The sequence below is a fragment of the Arvicanthis niloticus genome, chromosome 4 (genome assembly GCF_011762505.2).
Source record: "Arvicanthis niloticus isolate mArvNil1 chromosome 4, mArvNil1.pat.X, whole genome shotgun sequence".
NCBI lineage: Eukaryota > Metazoa > Chordata > Mammalia > Rodentia > Muridae > Arvicanthis > Arvicanthis niloticus.
The window spans coordinates 131,721,819-131,728,796 of NC_047661.1; positions in this window are offsets into that span (position 1 = coordinate 131,721,819).

Consider the following 6,978-nt stretch of genomic DNA (forward strand, 5'->3'; position numbering starts at 1 on the left):
TCAAATTCATTGTAGCCTAACATTCTCTATTTTTTTTTGACTGATTCATCTAGATCACCACTACTTCTCTTTCTAATGCAGATGTTGTTAAATGCTCGATTATGTTGACACCTTAGAGAGAGTGATCTCTAATGGCAGACTCTGCCTATACCTGTGGCTTGGTTTTCAACCTTAGGATTCTCATATTCTTGCCCTTCTTTTTGTCCTTAAATGTGACATTCACATGGTGTTGATTATCCTCATGTAGATTCTCCACACTGTCTTTATAATCATCACATTCAGAGTTTTATTTGGCCATGTTCTCATACTACTCATAAAGCAACCAACACTCAGACATGCACATTCTCTGTCTCTGTCTTTCTCTGTCTCTGTCTCTGTCTCTGTCTCTCTCTCTCTCTCTCTCTCTCTCTCTCTCTCTCTCTCTCTCACACACACACACACACACACACATTCTCTGTCTCATTCTGTCTGTGTCTCTCTGTCTCTATCTCTTTCTTTCTGTCTGTGTCTCTCTGTCTCTAGCGCGCTCTCTGTCTCTCTGTCTCTAGCGCGCTCTCTTTCTCTCTCACACACACACACACAGTCTCTGTCTCTGTCTTTCTCTGTCTCTTTCTGTCTGTGTCTCTCTGTCTCTACCTTTTTCTCTCTGTCTGTGTCTCTCTCTGTCTCTAGGTCTCTCTCTCTCTCTCTCTCACACACACACATACATTCTCTGTCTCTTTCTGTCTGTGTCTCTCTGTCTCTATCTCTTTCTCTCTATCTGTGTCTCTCTGTCTCTAGCACTCTCTCTCACACACACACAGTCTCTGTCTTTCTCTGTCTCTTTCTGTCTGTGTCTCTCTGTCTCTACTTCTTTCTCTCTGTCTGTGTCTCTCTCTGTCTCTAGCTTTCTCTCTCTCTTTCTCACACACACACACACTCACACACACATTCTCTGTCTCTGTCTTTCTCTGTCACTGTCTCTCTCTGTCTCTATCTCCATCTCTCTTTCTCTCTCTTTCTCATATATACACATTCTCTGTCTTTCTCTGTCTCTATCTCTCTCTGTCTCCATCTCTTTTTCTCTCTGTCTGTGTCTCTCTCTGTCTCTATCTTTCTCTTTTTCTCTCTCTGTCTCTTACACATACACACACACACACACCACATAGACACATGCATATATTGTTTTTAACTACAAGTTCTTTCTTGAAGTTAAATAGACAAGGATCCTACTGGAGAACAGTGTTGGTAGTCCACACAATAGCCTTAGTAATGATAATACTCAATCTCTAGTCATCTCTGAACTTCATCCTGTCCTACATTCCATAGTCAACTTATCCTTGTCAATCACATTGATATCCTTGTCAATCACATTGATTCTTGAAGCAAATGAAAGATCTCTAGATGCCTTTGTGTCACTGTGGACAATGGTTACTTCTCTATTCCTGTGATGAAACACTATGACCAAATACAACTTTAAAAGAAAAAAATTTATTTTACCCTGTAGTTTCCATGATCTAGATAGAGTCCACAGCAACTGGAAAAACACTGTGCTCACAGGACAGGTAGCTGCATGATCAAATCTTTGTCCACCTATAGGAAGAAAAGAGGAAGCAAGAAAAGGGTACAAACCACAAAAGCCAATCCCAGAGATACCTGTCATCTAGTAAGGCTGTACCTCATAAAGGTGTAATAACCTCCACAAATAGCAATACTACTATTTGTTTGTACTACTATTGATTAAGTATTCAAAATCATTATCTTATGGGGATTTTTTTATTCAAACACCCACAAAATACACTGTATATTAGCATATATGTAAATGTGCTAATATTTAAGATTATTAAATATTAAGGATCAGACACAGAGTAAGTTCTCAGCAACAGTTAACTACTGGAAGTGGATAGTATCTCCAGAAGGATTTGGATGATTGGATTCTTGATCTGTAGAGTGTATAGTGCTACAAGAGGTGCTGTGGAACCTAGAAGGAATAAATCTACAAGATGTCTTTGGTACATCTAGGTATACTGTCAAAAAGTATTTCTCTTGAAACACTTGAAGATTTGGTAAGAGAGACCCTGGCTCCACCCAATTCTCTCTGCTTCAAGTCTATCTGTGACTAAAAGCTCAAGTATGAATTCTATATGCTACTGTCTATCAGGAGGTGACTCAGCAAAAGAACAGCCTTTGGCACAGAGTATAACACTCTGGCTTTGAACTAAGCAAATGTCTTTAAAAAATAAGCAATCTCTGTCAGGTATTCCATTCTGGTCTCTAAAACTCAGTATTATAGCTATTACAAATGGCATCTCCTTGCTTTTGCTGATACCTGGTTAATGCCATACCCTGATACATGTCATCATCTCCTTTGTGTCATCTGCTGCAGTATCACTTTTTAAATCTACATTTTGTGGTTGCCATTTACCTCACTGTTATCTACAGAGCAGATTAGTGTTTTTAACATGTGAATTTGTGGAGTGTTTTTGAAAACTCACCAAAGTCATCCATGGAAATATCATGGATGGGAAATGTACTAGGAGCCATATTCTCAATGGAAAAATGATTCTCCTTCTTCCATTAGCTATCAACAATCAACAGTAAAACAGCAATGGACAGCAAAGAGACATTCCTCTCTTTCCCTAGAAAGTGAGCTGGCTCCATCTTGTAAGAATAAACTGTGGGTAACCACGGGTTTTGTGAATTTCTGAGGGCAATGGCCATGCCATGTCCAGAAGACAGCATTTACGTCGTCTTCCCTCTGCATCCTCCATCTGCATTTGCAGCTCTTATGTTCTTTTTTTTCTTACCCTGTGGTTCTTGAACCTTACTGCAGAGGATTGGATGTAGACATCATGTTCATGGCCAAGCACTCAGTCTCTTAGTCTTAGCACTTCAACCAATTATGTATCTCTTCATCAAACAGAAGCTTCTCTGTTCCAAGCTGAGAGCCACTCTGCTCTACAAACATAAGCATAAATACTTAAAGGACAACTACGGAGCATGACCAGTGATCAAAGTAAAGTTGCTATAGCTTATCACCTCTTCAAACATGACATTTTAGTATTGTAGGAAAATAGAAGGTGGCTATCATATTTCATTGCATATAAGCATGAAATTATTAAAATCATAATTAAAAATAAATAGAGATGCTAATTTAAATCTTATTATTTCATTGATTGAAAATTTCCAACAATATGTCTTAGTACTTTGATTGGAATTATAAAGGTTTTTGTCATATTTTATGTTGCTGGAAAAACCAGGACTTTCTGCACACACAGGGACATTGAAGTATGCGCATTTTTCTGCATTCTTTTTTGTAGCCCATCCTCTTTCTCCAATGTGCATCCAATCCATAGTTGCTTGTTTTCTTTCCTCTCAACAGTTGAGGATAAAGCTTAATCCTTGGAAAAGACTTTTTATGATTATTCAAGTATCATTCTAAAAACAATTTTTTGTACTTTCATCTCTGTATCATGTTCCTACTTTAATACCTGTATCCTAGTTTCAAGTGTCTATGCCCCATCACATGAAAGTAGTGACCATGGACGAACCTACAGGCTTCATCATTATAGATGGTCTAAGCCATGAATATTATAAAATAAATAAGTGCAATTACCAAAAGAGTTAATTGAAAGACTATAAGTTTTGATTAACTCTTCAAAAAATAGAGAGTGTATATTTTTCAATGTTTTAAACAAAATTTTATTATTAGACATTTACTGAACATTTACCATTATATAAATGAGCACAGTAATTTGTTATCCCTACACCAAATATGCAAATGTAAAATTAACTCAATTTTATTAATTTCACATTTAAAATATTTGAAGCTAAGCTTTAGACTAAGTAACATTCCAAATTCACAAATAAATAAAAAAAGATGCTAAATCTATATGGATTCAGAACTGGTTATTAGTGATTGTTAATGAATATTAGACATTTTGTTTTTGAAACTGCTAATTTCTCTAATAGGAAGATGAGGTTCCCAAGAGATGCATTGCTGTGCCAATATCACGTGACTAACAAATAACACACATGGTGTCTAGACTTCCAAACTACCATCTGTTTATGTCCCTTTTTAGAAACATTGAGTAGCAGTTAAAACAATAGTTAATCACCTTAGAAAATCTTAATAACGTATCCTGCACAGACAGGAGGTCTACAAACAATTTACACTATTGTTAAAGACGTTTTTGCCTTCCTTGGAGAGATTATGCTTCTCAGTGCTGAAGGTTTTAAAAGGTGTTTTATTAGCCTTTGAAATTTGACACATTTGAAGTACAAATATAATATATCCAAGGATATTGAAGAAAATATGCATTCTAATTAATTACTCTGTGCCCTTCAGTTTTTTAATCAAATTCTTTTATCATGAAGAAAAATATACTATTAAATAGAAACTTTTAGATATGCAGGCTTTTCTTCATTTTTGGACTGATCAGGATGAAAGAGAGAAGCAAGATTAAATTATTACTGAAGCATAGCCAACTAGGTTTTACATGATATCGATATTAGATCTGTCTCCCTAGTACATTTGCTTCATTCTGAATGTTTATTGCTATGTCAATTATAACTGGTGTATTCTGTATATTATCAAGTATGTTTTGAAAAGTAATTTGAAGTTTCAGGACACCCAATAGCAACAACAAGAAAAGTGTCAAAATTTATAGAACCAAGAAATATGGAACTTATTAAAGACATGAATTGTGTCAAGCATTGTTGCAATCTTATTTTTCTCATCCCATTTCAATTCATCTTCACAGTAAGCTAATACTAAAACACAGTGTCTCTGTTGTCCATTTCACTGATAAGAGAATACATCATAGACTGGGATTAATCTGCACGTTATCTTAGCTGATGGCACAGCCAGTGTTCTGATCTAGAGCCTCCTACTTCTCAAGTCCATGACCTTAATAAGACAAGACAACTGGCCTGGAAGGAGTTTTTGGTAAGAAAGACTGTTTAAAGCTGTTGGAATGTGCTTAAGAAATTTTGTAGCTAAGAATTACTGACCTCCCTGAGCCATCAACTGAGCAGCACATGAGATACAATAAGACCAGGCAAAAATTCTCATATCAAAACTAGATGAGGAAGAGTCCAGAAAGTAGGCAAAAGTGTCAGAGATGCTCAACTCTCACCAGGATCCTTTTCTTGTATTGTGGAGGGGCAGAGAGAATTGAGAAGACTGGAGTTGGGGAAAGCTGCAGTCGGGGTATATTTTATGGAAAAGAAGTAAATAAGAACAAAAAGAAAAGACAAAACAAAACAAACCAGAAGCATTAACCCATTGTACAAGAACAAGACAAACTTTGAGACGCTTTCAGCCTTCCCAAACTGTCAGCCACTGCTTTGTGGACATGGAATTCAAATAATATCCAACCATGCTTAAGACACAAGGACATCACTGAAAGTGTTGAAAGAACAATGCTTACTTGCGGAGCTATAGCTCGTGCGTGGGCGTGAGTCCTGTTGGGCTGTGTTGTGGATCCCACCCTGCCGTGCTCAGGGAGGCAGAAGTGCAAGAATTTGTCTGAGTTCACTCCACACTGACACTGCACGGACACTGGGCTGAGAAGCCACGGGGCTCCGTCAAGTTGTGAAGAGGTCTCAGCCTGACGTCCTGCGGGGACAGAACTCCTGTGTGGGGGACTCAAGCCGAAGTGGCTAGATGGGGAGACTGGTGGTCTCTGTCCTGGGCTCCCAGATGCCGCTGGGAGTCACAGAAGAACTGAGACATAGTGGACATATGGACTGCACAGGCCTGCAGCCGAGAGGGGCCAGGGAGAAGCTCCAGCAGCACCCGCTGGTAGGAGACTCTTGGTTACAGCACTCACTTTGCTGGGTTGTCTAGCTTGGTTGAGATGGCCGGGGCCTCCGCTGTGGGAACATAGAGAAGTCTTCTAGTGGGAGATTAAACAGTAGCTCGGTAGTCAAAGGCCTTCTCCACGGTTCCCAAGGTAGGGGCCCCACTGGCACAAGGAAGTTCATGGTTTTAAAAGGTTTATTGTCATGGTCGAAAGTGGATGAACCTGTAATCCCCCCACCCCCGTTTCTCATGGCAGATCTGAGTTAAATAGGGAGGGAGGAAGGAAAAGGGTATGGGAAGAAATGCTTAATTGGCTACACCCTCTGGCCTTTAGGTATCTCATTAATATGGAGCTCTCTTGAGGCCTATAGTCACACCCTCTACCTGTGCTAGGTGACACAAACCTCTCTTTGGGACAGGCTGTAGGAGCATTGTCCTAAAGGCATGGATCAACAGAGGTCTTGTCTGCATGTCAGGAGCCTGGAGTCTGGGAGCGTGGTGAAATGTATGCCGTCCCTTGTAGCTATGGATACTCTCCGGCTATCTCTAGCCAGTGCCCCACCAGAAACCAAGCTATCCTTTCATGGTCCCACACTTACTGACTAGCAGGGCAAGAGCTTCTGTTAAAATGAGCAATTCGGCAATGAAACGGGTGCTAAAGGAAGGTCGTTGCTCAGATGCTCCTTCACTTGAAGGCCTTTAGCTTCATCATTTCCTCCAAAATACTGATCGTGCTGTCATTTAGTTTTCTAACCTGTGAAGTGACATTTACCTAAAAATAATAAATCTTACATTTTAGGGCTGGTTTGAGGTTTGGGTAATTTATATCTACTATCACTCAGGCAGAGGTTATATGGTTGTTATACAGTTGTAAAAACTGGGTATGAAGGAAATGTGAAATGCAAGGCCCATTGTCACACATCAGAGAAACTCAGGATGGCGGATGGAGATTATAAAAATCATAAAGAGTAGCAAATTAATGTGGATTAAAGTCTTTGTGATGGAATAGAAACACTTGGGCATTACATAATGCAAGACAAATGGACAACCCTGTTTGTGCCATTGTCCTCAGAACCCTGGATGGAGAAAGAACACACACCACCATCACTGGAATACTTAGAAAAAGGTGAAGACCAAGAATTCTGTCAACTTGACACAAGCTGGAGTTATCACAGAGGAATGAGCCTACCTTG